Source organism: Lolium rigidum, chromosome 4 (genome assembly GCF_022539505.1).
Source record: "Lolium rigidum isolate FL_2022 chromosome 4, APGP_CSIRO_Lrig_0.1, whole genome shotgun sequence".
Lineage (NCBI taxonomy): Eukaryota > Viridiplantae > Streptophyta > Magnoliopsida > Poales > Poaceae > Lolium > Lolium rigidum.
Genome location: NC_061511.1, coordinates 279,097,990 through 279,124,987, shown reverse-complemented (window position 1 = coordinate 279,124,987; position 26,998 = coordinate 279,097,990). Strand labels below are relative to the sequence as shown.

The 26,998-nt window shown below is 43.3% G+C and overlaps 1 pseudogene; it reads right to left on the bottom strand.

Annotated features, from left to right (window-relative positions):
• Nucleotides 1-22,394: 22,394 nt before the first annotated feature.
• Nucleotides 22,395-25,007, bottom strand: LOC124705362 (annotated as a pseudogene).
• Nucleotides 25,008-26,998: the final 1,991 nt, after the last annotated feature.

Below are 26,998 nucleotides of genomic sequence, written 5' to 3'. Positions count from 1 at the left end.
AGGGGAGGGGGCCGGACACAACAAACCCCCACCTTGGCCGCACCCCATAGAGGCCGGCGCCCCCTCTCCCCAAACCCTAGCCGCCCTCCTCCTCCACCTCTCCCGCATACGCTTTGGTGAAGCCCTGCCGGAGATCTCCACCACCACAGCCACCACGCCGTCGTGCTGCCGGGATTCCGAGGAGGATCTACTACTTCCGCTGCCCGCTGGAACGGGGAGAAGGACGTCTTCATCAACACCGAACGTGTGACCGAGTACGGAGGTGCTGCCCGACTGTGGCACCGTCAAGATCTTCTACGCGCTTTTGAAAGCGGCAAGTGATCATCTTCTACAACAACGAGATCTAATCTCGTAGGCTTTGGAAATCTTCAAGGGTTAGTCTCGTGATCTCCTCGTTGCTACCATCTTCTAGATTGCATCTTGGCTTGGTTTTCGTTATTGCGGTAGGAAATTTTTTGTTTTCTATGCTACGAATCCAATCAGCTTGAACCAATGGATTGAGAGCTGCTTGAACCGATGGATCGAGAGCTGCTTGAACCGATGGATCGAGAGCAGATTGAACAAATGAATCAAGAGCTACTTGAACCGATGGATCGAGAGCTGCTTGAACCGATGGATCAAGAGCAGAGAGAACAGATGGATCGAGAGGCCGTTGAAGCAATGCATAGAGAGTTGAGTGAAGCAATGGATCGAGAGCTGGGTAAACCGATCGATCAAGAGCATATTGTAGAAGCAAGGGAATAAAATGCATTAGAAGAAAGATCACAAGCTTCGTATGATATGGTTGTCTCGGTCTTGGCACAACCCAAAAAGAAGAATAAGAACAAGAAAGAGGGCAAAAAGGAAAGTAGACACCGGTAATATCCCTGGTAGGGTTACCCGGAGTAGGGTGGTGGACCCAGCGAGTCACACCAAGAGCAAGAGAAAGATTTGAACAATTAATTTGAATTTGTATGAACAATTTGTATTGGGGATCCTGATACGTCCCAACGTATCTATAATTTCTTATGTTCCATGCTTATATTATACCAATTGCTACATGTTTTATATACACTTTATATGATTTTTATGCATTTTCCGGGACTAACCTATTAACAAGATGCCGAAGTGCCAGTTCCTGTTTTCTGCTGTTTTTGGTTCCATAAAATTACTTCTACGAATATTCTCGGAATTGCGCGAAACAAAAGCCACGTCCCTATTTTTCCAGAAGCTTCACTGAGTCCGAAGGAGAGACGAAGGGGGGCCACGAGCTGGCCACCTCATAGGGGGGCGCAGCCCCACCTTCTGCCGCGCCGCCAGGTAGGGTGGGCCCCTCGGGACTCCACAGACGCCGCCCCTTCGCCTATATATTGCCCCAGACGCGAAAACCCTAAAGAATCCAGCCAATTTCCATGAAGAGTTCCGCAGCTCCGCCGCCATCGACGACAAGTTTCGGGGGACAGAATCTCTAATCCGGCACGACGCCGGGACGGGGAATTGCCCCCGGAGTCATCTCCATCGACACCACCGCCATCTTCATCGTCGTTGCTGTCTCCCATGATGAGGAGGGAGTAGTTCTCCCCCGAGGTTGAGGGCTCTACCGGTAGCTATGTGGTTCATCTCTCTCTCCCATGGTGTGATCTTTATGTGATCATGAGCTTTGTAATCTAGTTGAATATGTAGATGTTACTCTTGTCTATTATGCACTCTAGAGGTTACTTTAATATGAACTCCGGAGTCACTCTCCACGGTGTGATGGTGACGAGTGTGTGCATCGTGTGTGATTCCTTTATGACGTTGTGGAGCTTGTTTACTCCGGCTTGAGGTGTGCTTTTGCAGCCCTACACAATGAATGGTGTTTGTTATCCAACAAGAGAGTGTTTGAGAGTAGCATTTATTTATTCAATTATGTGATCATTGTTGAGACACCATTGTTTCTAAGCATTGAAACACCATTTCCAACAAGTTCTGCTACATGTTCGCTTGCTGCCATTTTTATTTCAGATTGTAATTTCTACTTATAATCATCCATATTACTTGTATTTCACTATCTCTTCGCCGAACTATGCACCTATACATCTGACAAGTGTATTAGGTGTGTTGGGGACACAAGAGACTTCTTGTATCTTAATTGTAGGGTTGCTTGAGAGGGATATCTTTGACCTCTACCTCCCTGAGTTCGATAAACCTTGGGTGATCCACTTAAGGGAAACTTGCTGTTGTTCTACGAACCTCTGCTCTTGGAGGCCCAACATTGTCTACAGGAATAGAAGCGTGCGTAGACATCAAGCTATTTTACGCGCGCGTTGCTTGGGGAGGTAAGGTAAAAGGTATTCACATCCTCCGACTACTAAGCTATTTTCTAGCACTGTTGCCGGTGTGTGAGTGCTCGAAGGTATCTCCTTTAGATTCTGCAATTTTATCTTTTTGTTTCTTGTTTTTATTTTCACTAGTTAGGCTTAATGGAAAACAACAAAAAATTAGAGATCTTTATGAACTTTATCTTGTATTAGGACATGATGTGTTTGAAGAGAGAATTAAATAACCCATGGAACTTTGTTTGCATAATAGTGATAGCAATGTTATTAGCATGAACTCTTTGAACACTATTATTGCTAATGCTATGGAAAAACCCAAGCTTGGGGAAGCTAGTTTATATAAAAATAATATTTTTTGCTCCTCAGCTTTGGATGAAGTATTTTGCCTTGATAATGCTTTGTCTCCAATATGTGGGGTAATTCGAATGATGCTTGTGATATTCCAGATCCACCTGTTGAAAGTATTCCTTTTAAAATACCTATGAAAATTGTTGATAGGGTTATGAATGATCAGTATGTAGGGGATGGATCAGTCCATCCAAGTGTTCACTAGTCTAAACTTACAGAACTTTGTGAGTTATTTGTGATTGAAGGTTTATCAAGAGAAAATGTTATGAGGAAACTATTTCCATTGTCACTTAAGTACAAAGCAAAGGAATGGTATAGGCTGCTGGAGAACAACCATCGAATTGGAAACAACTTGAATCTCTCTTTTACTCTAAATTTTATCCTCTTCATGAAGTGCATCTAGATAGGAATCGCATTTATAATTTTTACCCTCATGATGGAGAAAGCATTGCTCAAGCTTGGGGAAGACTAAAAACATTAATACTCAAATGTCCTAACCATGAGCTTTATGAGGAAATAATTGTTACTAATTTTTATGCAAGGCTTTCAAGTCATTATAAGGATTATGTAGATGCATGTTCACAGGGTTCTTTCACAAGTAAGAAGGTTGAAGCTAGATGGGATCTTCTTGAAAGAATTCAAAGCAATACTGAAGATTGGGAGAACGACAAAGGTAAAGAATCAGGTATAAACTATATATGAATATGAATGCATTAAGTCTTTCATTGAAACTGCTGGTTTTCAAAAGCTTAGTGATAATTATGGTCTTGATTATCAAATTATTGTTGATAGATTGTTGTAGAACCTTTGCTTCTCATATTAATGTTCCTAAACAAAATTGGAACGTGTATCATGAAACTTTCAAAGACACTTGCATGGAAAATGAAATTGTTGTTAATGATTGCAATAAACATGCCCAAACTTCTGAAAATACTATTTCTTATAAGCATGTTAATTTTTGTGGAATGCATAGACCTTGTGGAATTAATCAAATCGAAGATGAATATTGTATCCATCATAGGAATGAAAAAACTAGAATGTGGTACAAGGCTCTAAAAGATCTTGGTGAAAAAGTTTGTGACCTCCATCCTTTTATTTGTGAACTTTGCTATGAAGTGGGTCATTTTAATTTTCAATGTTCTGGTCATGATGATAGTATTTCGAAGTTAATGAGTACTTCAAGTCTATATTGTGATAACATGATCACTCTTAATCAGCATGATGAACTTACTTTATTTTTGGGGTGTGAAGAGTTATCAAGAAAAATTTATTTGTTAGATATGAGTGATCCTGATATGAATAGTGTGTTGCATGGATGTTATCTCTATTGTGTTAATAATTTCCATGCCAACACCTACATACAAAGTGTTATAAAGGATGGGATTTTACCAAAATATGACAGGACTAATATGTGTTTTTTTCTTATTAATGAAAGAGAGGTATCCTCCCAATTTTCTTCTATTGTTTCTAATAATAAACCAGGTTATGTGGAGAAGCTTCCTTTCAAGCCTCTCCCTCCTAAAGAGGAAAAGAAGAAGAAGGGAACGAAGAAGAAGAAGAGGAGTAAAAGGAGAGAGGAAACGGTATCTTCTCCCAAACTTGTTGCTCCTATTACAATTGATACTTATAATTCTGAATTCGATGATTCTGAACTTGATGATGAACCTATGCATGTTATTTATATTAGTGATCATGATTGGGAAAAGCACACTTCTTTTGATATTGAAGATCTCTGGGACACTAATTCTGAAAATGATGATGTTAATAATTGCCATAGTATTAGTACTATCCATGTTTCTTTCCATGATGATATAGAAAGCTCTAAGCTTGGGGATGAGGTGTTTGAAAATCCTTTTGCTACTGATGATTATATGTTTGATACATCTCCTTCTAGTAACAATGATGGTATGTTTACAGATGAACACACTTTGGAAGATAACTATTCTATTTCTTATGATGACACTATGCCTCCAATCTTTGACAATTATTATAAAGAATACTATGACATAGGTTATAATTACAGTCATCCTCATGAAACTTGTCATAGTTATGGAGGGATTACCCAAAACCATCTCTCTAATATACAGACTTGTCTATCATATTCAAGTTCGTTATGGTGATTGTGATATTTTCAGTCCATCTACTATTGAGGATAAAATTCATTATGATTATTCTATGCCTCCAATTTATGATGATTATAATGATGGATGTGATAGTTTTACTCTCACTATTACTAATAAAATTGATTATGCTTGTGTGGAGAGTAATGATACTTTTATGCATGTGGATCATGATAAGAATGCTTTCTGCGATAGCTATATTGTTGAGTTTATCAATGATACCACTGAAAATTATTATGAGAGAGGGAGACATGGTTTTATATATCTCAATAATATTAATTCACCTCTCTTTTTGTTAAAATTTTTGAAGTTGCACTTGCTTTGTCTTTCTATGATAGTAGCTTCATGCTTCAATAATTTGTTTTCTTACAAGATTCATTTGCATAGAAAGTGGGTTAGTCTTAAATGTGTTTGGTATTTGCTTCTTGATGCTCTCTTTTCAACTCTCATCTTTATGTGAGCATCATAAAAATCACTATGCCTAGCTAAAAGGCGTTAAAGAAAAACGCTTATGGGAGACAACCCATTGTTTTATTTCTGCAATTTCTGTTTTATTTTTGAGTCAAGGTACTGCCTACTACTGTAGAAATATCTTTGTATCTTTATTTTCTTGCATTGTTGTGCCAAGTAAAGTCTTTGATAGAAAGTTGATACTAGATTTGGATTTACGCCAGAAACAGATTTTTAGCTGTCACGAATTTGAGCTTTTCTCTCTGTAGAAAAACCGTAAAATCCTGAAACAATTCATGAGTAATCCTCAGATATGTACGCAACTTTCGTTCAACTGGAGCTTTTCCATCTGAGCATGTTAAGTGCCTCGAAAAATTTCGTCTTTACGGACTGTTCTGTTTTGACAGATTCTGCATTTTATTTCGCATTGCCTCTTTTACTGTGTTTGAGTGGATTTTTTTGCTCCATTAAATTTCAGTAGCCTTGGGTAATGTCCAGAAGTGTTGGGAATGATTGTGTCCTTGCTAAACATGTGAATTTTTGATTATGCACTAACCCTCTAATGAGATTGCTTTGAGTTTGGTGTGAAGGAAGTTTTCAAGGATCAAGAGAGGAGGATGATATAATATGATCAAGAAGAGTGAAAAGTCTAAGCATGGGGATGCCCCGTGGTTCATCCCCATATATTCCAAGAAGACTCAAGCGTCTAAGCTTGGGGATGCCCAAGGCATCCCCTTCTTCATCGACAATTTATCAGGTCATCTCTAGTGAAACTATATTTTAATTCCGTCACATCTTATGCACTTTACTTGGAGCGTCTGTGTGCTTTTATTTTCGTTTTGTTATTTTCATTCTCTGAATAAATCGGATCCTAGCATGCTTGTGTGGGAGAGAGACACGCTCCGCTTTTTCATTTGAACACTTGTCTTCTTCGTTTTACTTTAATATTCATGGCGAAAGCTGAAAGCCTCAGCATTGATTGTTATTTGGTTGGAAACAGAAAATGCTTCATGTGATAATTGGTATATTGTCTTGAATAATTTGATACTTGGCCATTATTTTGAGCTCTCAAGTAGATCATGTTTAATCTCTTGCATCATGTAGTTTAAATCTATTAGTGGAGAACTACCGTAGAGCTTGTTGAAATTTGGTTTGCATGATTGGTCTCTCTAAGGTCTAGATATTTTCTGGTAAAAGTGTTTGAGCAACAAGGAAGACAGTGTAGAGTCTTATAATGCTTGCAATATGTTCTTATGTAAGTTTTGTTGTACTGGTTTATACTTGTGTTTGCTTCAAACAACCTTGCTAGCCAAAGCCTTGTACTAAGAGGGAATACTTCTCGTGCATCCAAAATCTTGAGCCAAAACCTATGTCATTTGTGTCCACCATAACTACCTACTATGTGGTATTTTTCTGCCATTCCAAGTAAATACTTCATGTGCTACCTTTAAACAATTCAAAACTTTATTACTCCTTATTTGTGTCAATGTTTTATAGCTCATGAGGAAGTATGTGGTGTTTTATCTTTCAATCTTGTTGGGCAGACTTTTACCAATGGACTAGTGGCATATACATCCGCTTATCCAATAATTTTGCAAAAAGAGCGGCAACGGGGTTCCCAGCCCCAATTAATTAACTTTCATTAATAATTCTCTTCACATGTTTTGCCCTGATTAATCAGTAAGCAACTTAATTTTGCAATAGACACTCCTCCATGGTATGTGAAATGTTGGAAGGCACCCGAGGATTCGGTTAGCCATGGTTTGTGAAAGTAAAAGGTTGGGAGGAGTGTCATCTATAAATAAAACTAAAATACATGTGTAAACAAAAGAGAAGAGGGATGATCTACCTTGCTGGTAGAGATAACGTCTTTCATGGGAGCCGCTCTTTGAAAGTCTGTTTGACAAGGGGGTTAGAGTGCCCACTACCATTCGTTTACAACAACAAACACCTCTCAAAACTTTATTTTTATGCTCTCTATATGATTTCAAAACTTAAAAGCTCTAGCACATGATTTAATCCCTGCTTCCCTCTGCGAAGGGCCTTTCTTTTACTTTATGTTGAGTCAGTTTACCTACTTCTTTCTATCTTAGAAGCAAACACTTGTGTCAATTGTGTGCACTGATTCTTACATGCTTACTTATTGCACTTATTATATTACTTTGTGTTGACAATTATCCATGAGATATACATGTTAAAAGTTGAAAGCAATTGCTGAAACTTAAATCTTCCTTTGTGTTGCTTCAAAACCTCTTATTAAGAATTTATTGCTTTATGAGTTAACTCTTATGCGCGCAAGAATTTTTGATGCTTGTCTTGAAAGTACTATTCATGAAAATAAATTGCTATATGATTCAGTTGTCATTATCTATTTGTTAGCAAACTATAGACCATTGCTTTGAGTCACTTCATTCATCTCATATGCTTTACAATAGTATTGATCAAGATTATGTTGGTAGCATGTCACTTCAGAAATTATTCTTTTTATCGTTTACCTACTCGAGGGAGAGTAGGAACTAAGCTTGGGGATGCTTGATACGTCTCCAACGTATCTATAATTTCTTATGTTTCATGCTTATATTATACCAATTGCTACATGTTTTATATACACTTTATATCATTTTTATGCATTTTCCGGGACTAACCTATTAACAAGATGCCAAAGTGCCAGTTCCTGTTTTCTGCAGTTTTTGGTTCCAAAAAATTACTTCTGTGAATATTCTCGGAATTGCGCGAAACAAAAGGTCACATCCCTATTTTTCCAGAAGCTTCACTGAGTCCGAAGGAGAGACGAAGGGGAGCCACGAGCTGGCCACCTCATAGGGGGGCACGGCCCCACCTTCTGCCGCGCCGCCAGGTGGGGTGGGCCCCTCGGGACTCCACCGACGCTGCCCCTTCGCCTATATATTGCCCCAGACACGAAAACCCTAAAGAATCCAGCCAATTTCCACGAAGAGTTCCGCAGCGCCGCCGCCATCGACGACAAGTTTCGGGGGACGGAATCTCTGTTCCGGCACGCCGCCGGGATGGGGAATTGCCCCCGGAGTCATCTCCATCGACACCACCGCCATCTTCATCGCCGTTGTTGTCTCCCATGATGAGGAGGGAGTAGTTCTCCCCCGAGGCTGAGGGCTCTACCGGTAGCTATGTGGTTCATCTCTCTCTCCCATGGTGTGATCTTTATGTGATCATGAGCTTTGTAATCTAGTTGAGTATGTAGATGTTACTCTTGTCTATTATGCACTCTAGAGGTTACTTTAATATGAACTCCGGAGTCACTCTCCACGGTGTGATGGTGACAGTGTGCGCATCGTGTGTGTGATTCCTTTATGACGTTGTGGAGCTTGTTTATTCCGGCTTGAGGTGTGCTTTTGCAGCCCTACACAATGAATGGTGTTTGTTATCCAACAAGAGAGTGTTTGAGAGTAGCATTTATTTATTCAATTATGTGATCATTGTTGAGAGTGTCCACTAGTGAAAGTATGATCACTAGGCCTTGTTTCTAAGCATTGAAACACCGTTTCCAACAAGTTCTGCTACATGTTCGCTTGCTGCTATTTTTATTTCAGATTACAATTGCTACTTATAATCATCCATATTACTTGTATTTCACTATCTCTTCGCCGAACTAGTGCACCTATACATCTGACAAGTGTATTAGGTGTGTTGGGGACACAAGAGACTTCTTGTATCTTAATTGCAGGGTTGCTTGAGAGGGATATCTTTGACCTCTACCTCCCTGAGTTCGATAAATCTTGGGTGATCCACTTAAGGGAAACTTGTTGCTGTTCTACGAACCTCTGCTCTTGGAGGCCCAACACTGTCTACAGCAATAGAAGCGTGCGTAGACATCATATCCCTTTGTATTGAATTCGAACTAGTGTGACGTTCCCAAGTTTGTACGTTGAATAATCACAATAATGTATGTGTTATTGCAAGTGACTAAACTCAAAAAATATAGTTTTGGGTTTAGTTTAATTCAAAATAATTCAAAACATGGTGGAACCTTCCCATGGAGTCTTGTTATGTTACCTACAACCTAGAGAAATAATAATGGAAAGGGAAATATAGAGATATGAAGTTTTTCCCAAAACCACTTCCTAGTCCATGAGCTACTAGCTATGAAGATGCAGGGCTTTCTACTCAACACACCTCCCAAATACCCACTATGCTTACAAACTTTGTCTAAATGAGTCCAAATTCGCCACACTTGTGTATATTTGAATTGCAAACAATATCACGGCGGCCAAAATGTACTATATTGTTCAAATAACACAATGTAACAATTTTTATGCCAAAAGCTTCAATTTCCCTTACTCCCTTTATTATTTGGGTGCCCCTGTTTTACTTAGTTTTACTCAGTTTTCTCCCTCCGGGTCCACTTGTTTTACTCAGTCCTACTCAGTTTTTCCCTTCCGATAAACATTTCCTCACTTTTCCCCCTCTTAGTTCTACTCAGTTTTCCTCACTTCTACTCACTGGCTGATCTCTGATTGGTCGAGATGTATGTCACACGGATTTTGGTTGGTTGATAGCTCAACGTACGCTTGCACCGTTGGATCATTTATGATCGGACAACCTGTATATCTCTCTCTACCTCGATGGACGCATACGGAGAGAAGATCAGAGCACATACCTACCAACCCTGGCAGTCGCATATTCCAGTCGCATCTTCCTCTCTCCTATTTTCTCTCTTACTCTGGCGGTCGCGGCGGCACGGAACTGCAGCGTGCGTGTGGCGGCGAGGATCTAACCGTGCGTGTGGCGGCGCGGAACTGCAGCGTGCGTGCGGCGGCACGGATCTAACCGTGCGTGCGGCGGCACGGATCTAACTGTGCGGCGGCGTGGATCTAAGAGTGCCGGTGAGGATCTAACCGTGCGTGCGGCAACGTAGAACTGCAGCGTGCGTGCGGTGGCACGGATCTAATCGTGCGTGCGGCGGCGCAGATCTAACCGTGCAACGGCGTGGATCTAAGAGTGCCAGTGAGGATCTAACCCTCAGAAATAGTTGAAATGTCTCTCTCTGTCTCACTTTCGTTTCTCTTCTCAGATCTGTTGATGATGAAGAACACCAAGACGGCGGTCGTGCCGACAGTGGTCATCGATGCCAAGATCATTGAAGTCATCGCCTACAACATCGCTGCGACGGTGCAGATCCAGCCTTCAATGTCGGAGCCTGCCGATGTCTCACTTCCGTTGCCCTCCTCCGATCCGTTGATGATGAAAGACACCACGCTGGCGGCGGTGCCGAGAGTGTGAATCGATGCCAAGACGATTGAAGCCATCATCTACAACCGTGCTGCGAATCCTCCGATCAAGCCCTCCTCAGATCCGTCGCTAATGAAGTACACCAAGACGGCGGCGGTGCCAAGAGTGGTTGCGAAGCCGCAGATCCACCTCCATTTCCGAGTTTGCGGATGGCGCAGATGACCACCCCTCAGCCGCCCGTCGTCCCGGCCCTTCTAGCCCATCGCTGCGTGGCCGTGTTCGACGCCGCAAATTGGGATAAATTATGATAAATTTGTATTTTTCAATTCCAAATTGGGATAAAATTATTCGAACTACTACCTCCGTCTCAAAAAAATCTTCTCCACTTTCTCGATGTGTCCATGTACATCTGTATGTATGATTTGAATTCTATCCCAACTTGATTGGGAAGATTGATAGGTATTTGATCCGAGAGGCTGGTACATGCTTTCACTTCTGGGATCCCTTCACTTTTATAAGACGTTAATGCATGCTAAAATTATCGCGCGCATTACTTAGCACAACTAGGAAATTGTACGCCAAAATACAGTGGTTAGAGCCACACCAAAATATAGTGGTTAGAGCCATCTACTGAATAACAATTCTATACTAACTAAATCATCTACCACGACCACATAACTGCTAGGACAGGGATGACACCTAATAAAACTGCCCAGATGAATCTACTTTTCTCCTCTCCCATCACTTGAAGTTCATGTTCTAGATTTTCTACCACTTGATCAAATACGGCAAGATCTGTCTCAAGTATCAACTTCTCCTTGCGAATAAGCTCCGAATTCTTCTTTTCTTCCTCCACAGTACGCTTCAGCTCGAATATCATCAGGTTTTTACGGGCCAATTCATCACCTAAATTGGGCACCTTCTCCTTCAAATCCATCATCTGGCTACACCACTGGGTTGATTCATATTGGTATGCAATGTACCATGGATCATCGGCTTGCCTGACAAACTGTAACAATAATGAAAAAAAGAACAACTGAAATCACTCCAACAGGCCATGGTGGCACTTCAAATTCAACGGTAGTACAGAGAGCAGAAGGTAGATACATGCACTTCCGACGAGGTAGGAGAAGTAGAACGTGGCCACGACATGATCGAATCCCCACCCTCGCCGGTGTACCCGCTACGACCAGACATTGAGGACTATTTCGCACCTAAATTATGGGAACCGGATCAATTAGGGGGCGGGGGAGGCAGAAGCGGAGGTCTTACCAAGCTATACTACCAATTGGTGCGTAGAACAAATCCCGGTCGTCGTGGGCGGCGGATCTGCTTGCGACGGACTTTCTTGGAGTGGGTACAATGCATGCGGACGAAACAAGTGCTGGAGACGTGGTTGACGTGCAGCGCCACAGTCCGTCCGACGCCACCGGGGGACAGAGTTGGCGGCGCGATGAGGCGCCGGCGATGGCTGCTCCGTCCGGCGGGGGGGGGTTGAGCTGCCAGCGGTTCTTCGATGACTAATGAGATACACAACACTAGGTTCCAGCCATGTTTAGCATAAAATTCACTTTAGATTAAGCTGCGAATATAGTCACATGCTGGGTCTAGCTTAAGAAAAATTTATTAGCGAACTTGTTGCTTCTCTCTAACTAAAAGCAGGGATATATGCCTTTTCACTAAGAGCGACCCCAACGGTCATTGGCTGAGGCGGCCCCACAGAGCGGCTCTATATGATTTTCCCTTTCTCTAAATAAATAGATGACCCCAGCGGTCATTGGCTGCCGAAGCCCCACAGAGCGGCAATATATGATTTTCTCTAAATAAATAGACGACCCCGCTGGTCATTGGCTACGGCAGCCCCACGGAGCGATAATATATGTCTTTTCCTGAAAAATACACGACCCCACTGATCATTGGCTGCGACAGCCCTATAGAGCGGACCCATTTGTCATTGACAACACCGCGTATACAATCAGGAAATAAAACGGCCCACACGGCAGCGATAGATGGACCGACGTGTCTCCTGACCCTACCCGTCAGCACGAGACGGTCAGGGAGGAACCGCCCCTGTGCAGCCCCACCCATCAGATTAACGGTAACGGTCAAGGTCTCTGATCAGACAGCAACCCTCCCATCTAAGCGTCTGCGAGGGGTTTCAAACTAGAGGGAGAAAAAACTGAGAAAAAAGTTATGCAGCTGGAGAAAACTGAGCACAACTAACGAAACAGGGGCACGAAAATAGAAAGCCCATTTTTTTATGTTGGTAGTACCGAAAAAAAAATAGTGGCCCAGGGCGCAGCCCATGTAAGGCCCAAGTCACCAAACTGGAACCGTCTCGTTTGGCCTCCAATCTCGCTCCAGCTGCTCGCTTCTCCCACCACGCAACTCCGGCACGCGACGCGAACTGATCAGCGCAGCCGCGCATGGAACGTCCAGCCGCCACGCCCACGCTGCATCGTCCGACTCCGACGTCCGGCGACTCCGGCCCGGGCTCCCGATCCCCCGCCCCTGGCCACTGCTCGTTCGCCGCTGGCCGCTGCCCCGGCAGATTTTCGACTATTGTTGCTTGTCGTCTGTTGATCGTTCTCTCTAAGACTCCAAGTCTCCAACTGTGCGGTAATTTTTTGTTTAAGAAATAGACAGGGATTGAGGGATGGCAAGTGGGAATAGATTTTAACAATTGTTTGGAATTTACTTCATGTTTAGGAACAGAAGATGAAGATATTTTTTCAATCGATCTCAACAGCGGATGCATCAACAAATCCTCAATCTGAAGAAATTCCTCCCTCAAACGGAAGAACTCCTCAAAGTGAAAATGCTACTCAAACTGAATCAACTCCCCAACCCAAACTGAAGGAAGTGAGAACCTTGCATCTCGTGTTGCCAATTCCAATACTTGTTTCCGAGTCGGTCTTAGGACACCTATTGTGGATTTGGACCCTAACATACAAGATGTTGCGAGAAGGGAGTATGTTAATTTAGGTCCAGGCCAACCTTTTGGTCACAAATATAAGCGGACACCCTTTGAGAAAGCCGGTAGGCTTAGAAGATTTCATGATAGCTGGTTCCAGAATCATGGCGATTGGTTGGAGTATAGTGTTGCTAAAGATTCTGCATTTGGAAAGAGCAAATGGCTATGGTTCTGAGGCTTGTTGCTTTTTTTATTTACATGTTAATCTATTATTTATTATTTACTTACGATTGTTTGTCTTTGTAGGTATGTTGACAAAAAAGGGTATGTGATTGAAAGATTTACTGGGATTAGGAATGTTCCTGACATGAGAGCAGCTTCACTAAAGGCAGCTTTGAATGGTATGTTTCTAGATCACGGCTTGTCTATGTCTAAATTGAGAGGGAGGGGTATGATGGAGCTTCTAACATGAGAGGGCAATTTTGTGGCTTGCAAAGGTTGATATTGGATGAAAATCTATATGCATTTTACATTCATTGCTTTACCCATCAGTTGCAGTTAGTGGTTGTTGCAGTGGCCAAGTGTTGTTCCTCCATATTGAATTTCTTTAACAACACCACTTTGATTGTCAATACTGTTAATGCTTCTTGTAAAAGACATGATGAACTAAGGCAACATCAACATGACACTATGGTGAGTGATACGTCTCCGACGTATCGATAATTTCTTATGTTCCATGCCACATTATTGATGATATCTACATGTTTTATACACATTATATGTCGTATTTATGCATTTTCCGGCACTAACCTATTAACGAGATGCCGAAGAGCCGATTCGTTGTTTTCTGCTGTTTTTGGTTTCAGAAATCCTAGTAAAGAAATATTCTTGGAATTGGACGAAATCAACGCCCAGGGTCCTATTTTTGCACGAAGCTTCCATAAGACCGAGGGGGAAAGGAAGTGGGGCCACGAGGCGCCGACACAACAGGGCGGCGCGGCCTGGCCCTTGGCCACGCGGCCCTGGCGTGTGGGGCCCTCGTGTGCCCCCCCCCCCCCCCCGTTGCCCTTCCGCCTACTTAAAGCCTTCGTCGCGAAACCCCCGGTACCGAGAGCCACGATACGGAAAACCTTGCGAGACGCCGCCGCCGCCAATCCCATCTCGGGGAGTTCGGAGATCACCTCCGGCACCTCGCCGGAGAGGGGATTCATCTCCCGGAGGACTCTTCACCGCCATGGTCGCCTCCGGAGTGATGAGTGAGTAGTTCACCCCTGGACTATGGGTCCATAGCGGTAGCTAGATGGTTGTCTTCTCCTCATGTGCTTCATTGTCGGATCTTGTGAGCTGCCTAACATGATCAAGATCATCTATCCGTAATTCTATATGTTGTGTTTGTCGGGATCCGATGGATAGAGAATACTATGTTATGTTGATTATCAATCTATTACCTATGTGTTGTTTATGATCTTGCATGCTCTCCGTTATTAGTAGAGGCTCTGGCCAAGTTTTTGCTCTTAACTCCAAGAGGGAGTATTTATGCTCGATAGTGGGTTCATGCCTCCATTAAATGCGGGACGGTGACGAGAAAGTTCTAAGGTTGTAGATGTGCTTGTTGCCACTAGGGATAAAACATTGATGCTATGTCCGAGGATGTAGTTATTGATTACATTACGCACCATACTTAATGCAATTGTCTGTTGTTTTGCAACTTAATACTTGGAAGGGGTTCGGATGATAACTCTGAAGGTGGACTTTTTAGGCATAGATGCATGCTGGATAGCGGTCTATGTACTTTGTCGTAATGCCCAATTAAATCTCACAATATTCATCATATCATGTATGTGCATTGTTATGCCCTCTCTATTTGTCAATTCCCAGACTGTAATTTGTTCACCCAACATGCTATCTTATGGGAGAGACACCTCTAGTGAACTGTGGACCCCGGTCCATTCTTTTACATCGAATACAATCTACTGCAATACTTGCTTTACTGTTCTTGCAAACAATCATCATCCACACTATACATCTAATCCTTTGTTACAGCAAGCCGGTGAGATTGACAACCTCACTGTTTCGTTGGGGCAAAGTACTTTGGTTCCACGTTGGCGCCGGAATCTCTGGTGTTGCGCCGCACTACATCCCGCCGCCATCAACCTTCAACGTGCTTTTTGGCTCCTCCTGGTTCGATAAACCTTGGTTTCTTTCTGAGGCAAAACTTGCTGCTGTGCGCATCATACCTTCCTCTTGGGGTTCCCAACGAACGTGTGAGTTACACGCCATCAGTGAGCCAATTGGAGTCTGGTGAAATATTTTCACGAAGAGGGAAAAACCAAGCAACCAACCTTGTAAAACCCGGAGATACACGGTGAGGCACACACCATAAAACTTTGTGTAGATTCATTAAGATGTGGGAATATGAAGAAGTGAGCCTAGCTCACTTGGTTAGGGAAGTGGATGTACAACCCAGCCAACCAGGTTCAAGTCTCCATGGACGCGGATTTGGGTTCTTATAATTTCAAAACAAATCACTGTAGGGGCTTCCCCTACAGTATTCCTTTCAAAAAAAGATGTGGGAATATGTTCTTGGTGTATTAGAGAATGTTCATGATGATGCAGAAAATCTTACACAAAGAACCACAGCTAGTGGCTTGATTTCTCAGATGGAGAGCTTTGAATTTGTTCTCATATTGCATCTTATGATTAGATTATTGGGCAAGACTACTGAGTTATCACATTGTTTGCAAAAGAAAGATCAAAACATTGTTCACGCTGTGAGTTTGATTGGCGTGACATTGGAACAACTTCAAGGTATAAGAGAAAATGGTTGGGATGAACTCTTCAAAGAGACAAATGACTTTTGTATCAAATACAAAATTGTAGTGCCAAATATGGATGATACAATACCCGCTCGAGGTCGCTCCAGGGGTCGTGGAAGTACAACGGTATCTTACTATCATCGCTTTAGATATGAAATATTCAATGTTGTGCATGATCAAATTATTGTTGAGTTGAATAACCGCTTTGCTGAAAAATCTACTCAACTATTGAGGTGCATTGCTTGTCTTGATCCAAAGAACTCATTTGCTAATTTTGACTAGTTAAATGCCCGTGCGTTGCTACGGCTTCACCTGCTACATATTTACCTAAATATTCTTACTTTTAGACATGCCGATATACTTACTTTTATATTTCACAATACATATTGTATTTCTTGTTGGACTGTGTGCATCCGTAATGTTTCTAGGGCAATGCGTTGTTGTAGAGGCTAGGTGTAAATAGTATCTTCGCGATATTAATATAATGCTCTTTATCGAGAAAAAAATATTGTATTTCTTGTAGAATAAATTCTTTTCTCCAATTGTGCAACATCATGTTTTCTTTTAGAATAACTTATTTGCCAGATCGTGCAGACACATAATACGCTACAATTCTTGTTCATAACCAACACATATATAGAGTACAAGACATACTTCTTGTATTTCCTCCTAAAAGTTACTTACATATCCATAGATGATCATCCCCTGTGAAATAGGAATTAATTATAGTCATATATCACCTCCCTCAAAATATACTAAAGCTTGGAAAAAAACAAACACTCAATTCACACAAAGAATTTCCATATTTTAAGAAAACATGTAACCAAATTGTCATGGACTAACATATACACTCATGTAGCTGCGATGTGTAAGTAATACATGAGGGAGTAAATTGTAACGAGCTTTTCACTAAAATTCTTGTCAAGATAACATCAAAAAGGATAGCTGCTTCTAACAGTTGGTTTTTGTAGCCATAATTTTCTTTAGGGAAAATCAATATAAAATATTCAGTCACAGTGACAGCCATAGTCCAGCCAAAAATAGTCTAGAAAGCTATAAACAAACACATATAAACATCACTTTTTATAGACCTTACAACATAGGGAACTAAGGAACAGCGTCCTTAAAGCTTCGCATGTACATGATATTTGCCCCACTTGTCTGTTGCCGCTGTTGGTCGATGGCGCTCACAATCCTACCTCCACCCACATTATCATTTTCCAATCAGTGAGATGGAGTTCAATACTCGGACATGGGATGGGAGGATAGAGGCAAAGGAAGGCGAACTGATCAACTGAGCTTCTGTCCAATGCTGGAGTTCCTTGCCAGCAACTCTCAACTCTGAATCATCACTTAGTTAAATTGACAACTTTGATGCACTTAAGTTCTTCAATACTGACAAAAACGATATTGCAACACAAATCATATCGCACAATCAGTTCCACCAAAAGGCACTTTGCAATCACCTTCACGCAACGGTAAAATCAATTGACAACACAAAATCGCCGTGATTCTCCTTTTTAATGAAAGATAACTTGCATAAGTAAATAAGGTTTATTCGCATATAAAGTGACATCTACAAATGCTTTTGAAAACCTCTAGTAATATAAGTAAACCTCCACATGACCCATCAACTGAACCAAATGATTCATCTATAAATCAACAATAAAGATATTTGAAGGTTGCATTGAGTGAACAAAATTACCTTACAAATTTATAAGAATACGTAATAAATTCAAATATATTTCAAAAGAGATCTAAAATCTGATTAAAAATTACCTTGATGAAGTTAATGAAGCCGCATTTTGAAAAGAAAATATTGAGAAAACTGTATGTTCCACACTTGGCTTGTCCTCAACACTCACATCAGAACTCAGCTTTGTCTGGCGGATCCCTGCCTTGATGCTTTTCAAGACTTTCAATATTTATCATGATGTTCTTCTTCATATGGGGAATGCCAACATAAGTCCATTTTAAGCACCACATAAGATATCAAGAAAAAAAAATCAACGAAGATGATGTAGCTCCTGATCAAGAGGAAGCTTAGTGGTTAGAAACACAAAACTACACAGAATAAGGAAATGAAACAGCAATAACTCACATAGATATAACTAATGTTTAAAACAACATGGAATATACCATGTTTAAAATAAGCTCTATTATTTCTGCAAGGTAATAAAATGGGGAGATGAATAATAGCTTCATATCAAACACGGAAATCAAATGTTTTATGTTGTCATGTAAACAGTATTGAGCATATCTCATTATAACACAAAGTTAGTTAGAGAAAACATTCATTAGGTAGTGATTGTATGAGCCATACTCGTGCTACATAGATGAATATGATTCAGCAATGATGAACTGAATGAAGCTATAATGAATCCTTAAAATGTCGATTAGGTATTAAAACGCATTCCCACAAGTAACATGATCTTTTGCTTATCGGATATGTCCATCCTACTACTCCGATCCCATGTGCCACCTCCTCTAGTGACTTGGGTCCAATTTAGCTTCCCCCGCCACTGCTGCAATTGGCCTTACCCCGGTGGCGGTGGGCACCATTGCCAAAGTTGATGGGGAAGATCCTCTAGTTGTTCCGTGAGGCGGAGCCCAAATGCTAGGGTGGCAGCACTCAGCTTAATATGCAATCTCAATGAACACAACTGTAAAAATATAAGAAGCCGACACATAACTTTCATTTTGCAAAATAATATTTTCTTAAAGAATATGAATACATATACGAACGTAACTGAACCTGAAAGAATATGATTGGATCATTGTTCTCGATAGACTTACTGAATGAACATCCCAATGCCTTTTTCCCCAACCAAATCATGGTCTCCCATTCTCTATTCTCCTTCCCTACATTGATGCTATTGCTTAGCTCCTGTGTCAGCCTTGCTGCATCGCGGCTGCTCTACCACGTCCTGCTTTGCTGCAGGCAGTTGGCATCACCATCACCTGTAGCACTGTCACTTATGTACCTTCAGTGAATGCAGTTTCGAGATTCAGATAGATTGTGTTACCAAGTAGCCGATAAAAAAATCATCTCCCAGGCTGATGGAGGAAATAAGAATTGTATCGATTTCATCAATCCAGCACGGAAGACCACCACAAAATAATCACCACCAATCAGTTCTTTGTAAAACAACTTGATGTAAAAAAAATGTAAAGGAGGCCTAGAGCCTTAGAGAATGCGGCCTCAATGCAGTTCTTGGAGGTGTTGGTGCGACCCTGGGGTTGGCTGCACCTATTGTGCTGCTGGCCGATCTGCTGCACCCGCATCTTGAGGATAGAGATCCTGGAGGCAGTGTGACAGTGAGGCCGCCAAGTGAAGATCTCATATTGGTCGGTGATGAGGAATTAGCAGCGTGTGCCAGCGGAGAAGGATTGCCGGCTCATCATTTAGGTAACTGGAGAGTCCGTGACCATTGGGAGGTGGCCTGGTCCTTGAATGCGAGGCCGCGGCGGCTGAGGTACCCACGTTCGTGGGAGCAGGGATGGTGGCCGGGGCGCGGGTGTGCAGACTCGACATTAATTGGGGACATCGAGGCGGCGGGTGTGGCCAGGGAGCGCCTCGGCGGAGGCAGGCGCGTCAATGGAGACGTCGAGGTGGCGGTCGTGGGGAGGGAGCACATCAGAGGTGGGCACGTGGGCGACAGTTAAATGGCGCGGCGCATAGTTTAGCTCGGTCTAGTGAGCCTGGTTTATGTAATGTTTACTGTGATGTTTTCCCGGAACGCCGAAGTTCTCTCTCAAAAAAAAAAGAGGTGGGCACGTGGGTGCTAGGAAAAAGCAAATCGGATCAGGGCAAGAAAATTGGCAGACGATTTTTTTTTTGCTCCACCCCGCTAATTCCGGCTTGAGAAGCGAAGCGCAACAACTTCCTAGGAGATGACAATGGCGATCTTTGTTTTAGGGACATATCGAGATAATTGGTGGCAGGACATGCGTGGTAACCATATATCGTGATTGCGTTCCATGTGTTGCCCATTTGTTCTCTCCTGGAGTAGCTATTCCACTATTTCGCTAATAATACTCCTCGTTTACTTAACTGTAGGGATTTCATGATTAATAGGCCAAATATACTTCCCTATCTGGTATGAGGATTTTTGGAAATTGATTGGCCGCTTAGGAGATAAGCCAAGTATACTTCCTTATCTGGTATGACGATTTTTGGAAATCGATTGGCGCTTAGGAGATTTTGATGCGAGTAGAGCACAGACGGTTAGATATCAAGCGGAAGGCGTTTAATACGATTAACGGCCAAGATGATCCTGATCTTTGACATCAAATATTTTTGACGACGTACCAACTCGAATATAATAGTAAAGATGAAGACAAACTAGTTGAACTTGCTGAGATGTATGCTGACTACTTCTCCATATATGAGATCTCATTTGTCCTTAGAAACCAACTTGAGACATTCATTGATGATGTGAGAGGTGATCCAGATTTTTTGAGTTGTCATGACCTTGGTAATCTTGTCGTGAACCTGATAGACACACTATTTTTTCCTTTGGTGTATCGTCTCATTGAGTTGGCATTGATTTTACCGGTAGCAACGACATCAGTGGAGAGAGCTTTCTTGGCTATGAACATTATTAAGACTGAGTTAAGGAATAAAATGGGTGATGATTGGATGAATTATAACATGGTGTGCTATATTGAGCGAGATGTATTTCACTCTATCAATGATGATGATATATTATATTGTTTTCAAGGATATAACTCACGCGACGTTTTGGTAAGGTTTTATATTTGTATCACTGATTGACTATCTCACTTTGTGTTTCTGTTTTTTCATTGAAATATTATTGCTTTCTTGAAGGTATTGGTTCCTCTTCTAGTAGTGTTGATGAAGTCTTGGGAGACACAAATGCACAAAACTAGTGACTTGGTACCATCTTTTTATATCCCTGCTATACTATTTCAAATTTTTTAGTTATTTCTCATGTACGTTCTTGGAGATTTAGAAATGGATCTGAAAATATATGTGCATTATTGTTATAGTACCAAATTTTCTGCCTTATTAGAAGAGTTTTTCTAGCTTTTTTTTAACGTTAGTTTTTTTGGTCCCGGACTTGCTCCAATCCTGACTCTGCCACCGCTGCCATTAGTCGAACCCTATAGCCTTTTCCCTACTAGTGTCGGAAACGACTACTAAATCTCCCGATGAGACCTCTGGATCAATAGAGGATTTGATCTGGAACTAATTCTAGAACAATAAAAGAGATGAGATAGTTCAGATAATTTTCATTCATGCATGTCTCGTGGACAAGCACTTCTACTCCGGTGCTCCCCCCTTGGCAAATGTTAGGCCGCATCAAAAATAAGGACTGTTGAGATCTTCTCATGCCCTTTCCTAAGCACTGTTACTGTTACGATCGTAAAATTTAAAAATCTGATATGTACGTACGACCATCTAGAGGCCCGTATGACCCGCGTTGTCTTGTACGTATAGTGTACTACTACGGCGACGTACGTGTACAGAATAGGTAGGACATATAAAATGGTCTTGGACGTCTTCACATACGTCGCCCCACCAGTTTGTCCCCAAATCAGAACAAAAATACCTTATCTATACATATAGACATGCATTGGATGGACATTGGTCAGCGGGCCTAAGTTTGGAAAATAAAAAAGCCTCTCAACTTGTGTTAGGGGGGAGCACCGGAGCAGGACTCGTGGACAAGAACGAGCTTATAGGTGGGAGTGGTGTTTTGGAACATGGGAGCATATGCTCCCGCTATCTCGAAATTCATTTTACACATATTTTAAATTTTAAAGAAATTGAAACGAAAAATTTGCACGTACATCTTCACGTGGTACATGCTCACAAAGTTGTTTCATAAAAAATGGACTTCTCATGTGACGTGTGTAAAAAAGACAAAACTCAGTGCTAAAAATAATGCTTTTTACAAGATAGATTTTCACTTTTTTGTATAGGCCACAAAAAATAATAATTTTTCGTGAAACTTGACGAATGCACATATATTATGTAGCTGTACATGTAGAATTTTTTCTCAAAATTTTTCGACAACTCGAAATATAAATTTTTTGGTATAGGGAGCATACGCACCCGGGAGCCGAATTGAATTTCCGCTTATAGGTTCACTACTTACAGCCGCTAGGAGTCTCGTAGGGATTTAATTGCAAAAAGTACGATACATGCTGGCTAAAACACGCGTCGATTTCCCAACGTGCGCTCCTGATCTTCATAACCGTAAAAGAGCTTAACACGCTGAGGAACGAGGCGGTAACTGAATCTTCAACACCCATATGACTGAATCTAGTCCAGGCGTGACAGGTTGCTTTTTTGGCGACATGACCAGCAATATGATCTTCACAATTGGATCTTGTCACGGGATGCTTACTATGCTAGCTAGGTCCAAGATTATTTGGATGCTGCAACAGTTGCGCATGCACCTAGGTACTGAACACATTTTCGTTGTAATTACTATACGCTCTACGCTCTATGCTCGATGTTATACGGCGCCGCTGCCGCCATTTTTGTGGACAGAGGACAGCTCGAACTCTCTTCGTGGTCACCGTCCTCCGCGAGCTCCAATGGCTTCATGGTGTAGAAACGGAAGCATATGAGGTAGTAGGCAAGGTTAAGCAGCATGAGGCAGGTGACAAGCCAGTAGTAGGCGTCCAACCTGCCTCTGTTGATATTGTCCTGGAGCCAGTCGCTGCTGCCCCGCGTGGCGCTCTGCACCGCCGTGACGAGCGCCGTGCTCATGTAGCTGCCGAGGGAGGAGGAGAGCCAGAAGAGCGCGGCGGCGGTGCTGCGCATGCTCTCCGGCGCCTGGTCGTAGAGGAACTCCATCTGCGCAACCGTCGAGAACCCCTCCGCTAGGCCGTGGATGGCGTACTGCGGCACCAGCCAGAACACGCTCATCGGCACCACGGTTGTCGGCGTGTCCAGGAGCCCGTGCTCGGCGGCGGAGCCGCGGCGCTTGGCCTCCACGAGCGCCGCCGAGGCGACGCCGAGGATGGAGATGGCGAGGCCGGCGGCCATGCGCTGGAAGTAGGTGATCCCGGACGGGAGGCCCGTGAAGCGCCGCGCGATGGACACGAAGGCGCGGTCGTAGACGCCCAGGGTGGCGAGCATCGCAATCGTGGTGAAGATGAACATGGTCGCCGGCGGGATCTGGAAATGCTGGGTGACGTGGCGGTCCATGGTGCGCGCCTGGACGATGGCGAAGCTGTTGTTGTGTGAGCCCGCGGTGGCGAGCAGGATGCTGGCGGACCAGATGGGCAGCATGCGGACGAGGGACTTGAGCTCCTCCACGCGGTGCACCGTCGACAGCCGCCACAGGTTCAGCTTGCTGGAGCCCGCAGTGTCCGCCGGCGTCAGGATCGCCGCCCGGTCGAAGAACCTGAAGAAAATTCGCACGGAGACATGCACCTATCAGGTGAAAATTCGCAGGCCGACGTGCGCATCCCGACGTACGCTAGTGGAAGTATGTGCCGGTGTGACCGTGTGAGTGTGAACTGTGACGCGCACAGGAATCTAGACACTACTCTACTTTCTATTTGCATTTCTTCCTTGGTTCTTCCATTCTACTATTTGGATTTCTTCCTTTGTGCACCGATAATGAAGCCGACGCGCCTAACACGCCGGCTCCGAGCAACGCTATGCTACGGCACTTACGTGAGGACAAATTGAGCACTTACGTGAGGTGGTTGGTATGCAGGAGCCTGCCGTTGGTGGAGATGAGCGCGTCGAGGTCCTTGTCCTTGTACAGCATGCCGGGGTCCTCCGGCACCGTGGCGGCCCGCTTCTTGTACGCGGCGGCGACTACCTGCGCCAGACGCGTGAACGGGCTGCCACCGGGCTTGAGCCGGACGTAGAGCGGGTACCCGATCACGAACACCAGGATGGAGACGAACATGGCGATGGCCGGAATCCCGAACCCCCACCCCCACCCCACGTTCTCCTGGATGTACACCACCACCGTGAGGGCCAGCAGCACCGCGATCCCCATGGTGAAGAAGTAGAGGTTGAAGTACTGCCGCTGCCGCCCTGCTTCCGCCTCCACGCCGCCCGCTTCAGCTCGCTGCTCCTTGTGCTGGTCGAACTGGTCGGCGCCGAAGGACACGACGCACGGCCGGATCCCGCCGGAGCCGAGGGACGTGAACAGCAGCGAGATGTAGAGCACGGCGAGCTGCAGCCCGTTGGCGCGGCGGCACGGTGTGGCGGGAGGGGAGCAGGGACCGGGGCGAAGTGAGGGGACGAGCACGGACACGATGAGGCCTAGCATGCCGAGCTGGTAGAAGACGGAGCCGGCGATGATGGTCCAGAAGCGGCCGGCGAAGGAGTCGGCGGCGAGCGCGCCGAGGATGGGCGTGAGGCTGGACGTGCCGTTGATGTTGGTGAGCGTGTTGGAGGCCTCCACCAGCGGCAGGTGCAGCTCCTGCGTCAGGTACGTGATCAGGTTCGCGTTGAAGCCCGCCGTCGCGAACATGTCGCAGACCTCGTTCACTGCAGCAGGGTCGACATATAGGTGATGAGAACTCTCCAGTCTCCAGTTACAATTACAACCAACCATCCTGGGCTGAGGATGAACTCTACAATGTTCGCTCGGTTTTCCCCGGATTATTCAGAACTAACCTAGAGTCCTAGACAGACTCGAGATGCTCATGCAAACAAACTGCAGTGCTGCACGGTGCTCACCTAGTATGAACGGCATGGTCCGGAAGCCACCCTGCTTCCTCTTCGTGCGGTCGCCACCCCTCTCCCTGTCCATCTCTGTGGTTGCCATGGCCAGAGATCGAGAGCTCAAGCCCCAGGGGCTGCTTGAAGCTCTAGATCGTTAGCAGGGAGAGCAAGCGAGGTGCAACTGTGGCCTTCACTCACATGCCCCTACATGTGATGCGACAATGCGAGGCATGGAGCCCGCGTATATACACTCCACCCGTCACTTTACAGCATTATCGGATCGGAGGGGAAAATGGATGGATGGCTAGGAAATTAAACGTGATTGTTGATTTTCTTTTTTAGTGCCGTTCCAATGATTGCATCTATATATCCAGGAAAAGGGGCTTTGGGTTTTCAGAAACTTTTAAATGCGAAGACACACTTGGTCTGGCTTTATATATAAACCCACACAGGTAACAATCGCAAAGTTCCCGTCAAAAAAAAACAATAGCAAAGTTCGATGCAAGAGCAACACACGTCATAACAAGTTTGAGCTACCCTAGGTTATACAACACCACACTGGAAGACGACCAAAACAGCAGAAGCACAACTCCAACACAAGTAGATAAAGTTATGAGAAGGCTTGGAACTACTCTCGAACTCTCGTCCTCGCGTGAAGCCATCTAACCTAGCATTGGAATTAAGGTTAATGCTGACATTATGCATAATTTCCAAACAAGGAAAGGGTTGAGATAAGGTGATCCTTTTTCTCCGATTCTTTTGAACATTGTTGTTGATGTACTTGCCATCCTTATTGCGCGGGCAAAAGAAGAGGGTCAAGTAGGGAGTCTCATTCCTCATTTGGTTGATGGGGGGTGGGGGGGGGGGGGGGGTATCGATACTCCAATATGCCGACGGTACAATCTTGTTTTTGGAACATGACATTGTAAAGATCCGGCTTGAAAATTAATTTTCATAAAAGTGTGATCTTTTATTTTGGGAAGGCTAAAGAAAAGGAACATGAATACAGAGAATTTTTTGGTTGTGAGGCTGGTTCATTACTGATCAGATACCTCGGTATACCTGTACATTATCGGAAACTGAGAAATTCTGAATGGAATCCTACTGAGAGTCGTTTTGGGGCAAAACTTGGTAGTTTGCGCAGCAAATTACTCTCCTATGGAGATCAACTAATATTAATCAATTCAGTCATGACCAGTTTACCAATGTTCATGTTATCTTTTATTGAGATACTTGTGGGTGTTAGAAAACATTTGGATGTTTACCGGTCGAGTTTTTTTTGGCAAACCGACGAAACAAAGAAAAAATATAGGCTTACAAAATGAAATATGGTTTGTAGACCTAAAGACCAAGGAGGATTAGTTATTGAGGTAAAACTTCTCACTGAGGAGGGAATGTGGCAACAACTTCTTTTCAATAAATATTTAAAAAATAAAACGTTAGCACACGTTGAGGTTAAACCTACTAATTCTCCATTTTGGAAGGACCTTATGCGTGTGAAAAATGATTTCTTCGGCAGGGGGTTTTTCAAAGTGGAGAATGGATCTGGTATTAGTTTTTGGGAGGACATTTGGCTAGGGGACATTTCTTTAGCACGGCAATTAATATCCGGTGTTATATAATATTGTACATCGAAAAAATGTTTTGGTGGCTACTGTGTTGGCATAAAACCCGCTTAATATTGCTTTCAGGAGGGCTTTTAACGAACATAAGTGGAACCAACGGATTAATCTTTGTCAACGACTAATGATAGTACAATTCACAAATAGTCCGGATAAATTTGTATGGAAACTTACTGATTCAAGCATATTTAAAGTCAAATCAATGTATCTTGACTTAATGAATGGTCATACTACATTTTTACGCAAATATTTGTGGAAAATAAAGATTCCACTCAAAATCAAAATATTCATGTGGTTCCTTAGCAACAAAGTTATGCTCACATAAGACAATCTGGCTAAATGAAATTGGCATTGGTGCCAAAAGTGTTGTTTTTGTAATGAGCTAGAAACCCGTACATCACTTATTCTTATCATGTCCTTTCGCTAAAATTGTTTGGCGTATGATCTATTTTACTTTTGATATACACCCATGATGACGCGTGAAGCACACGTCCGTTAGGAACCCCAAGAGGAAGGTGTGATGCGTACAGCAGCAAGTTTCCCTCAGTAAGAAAC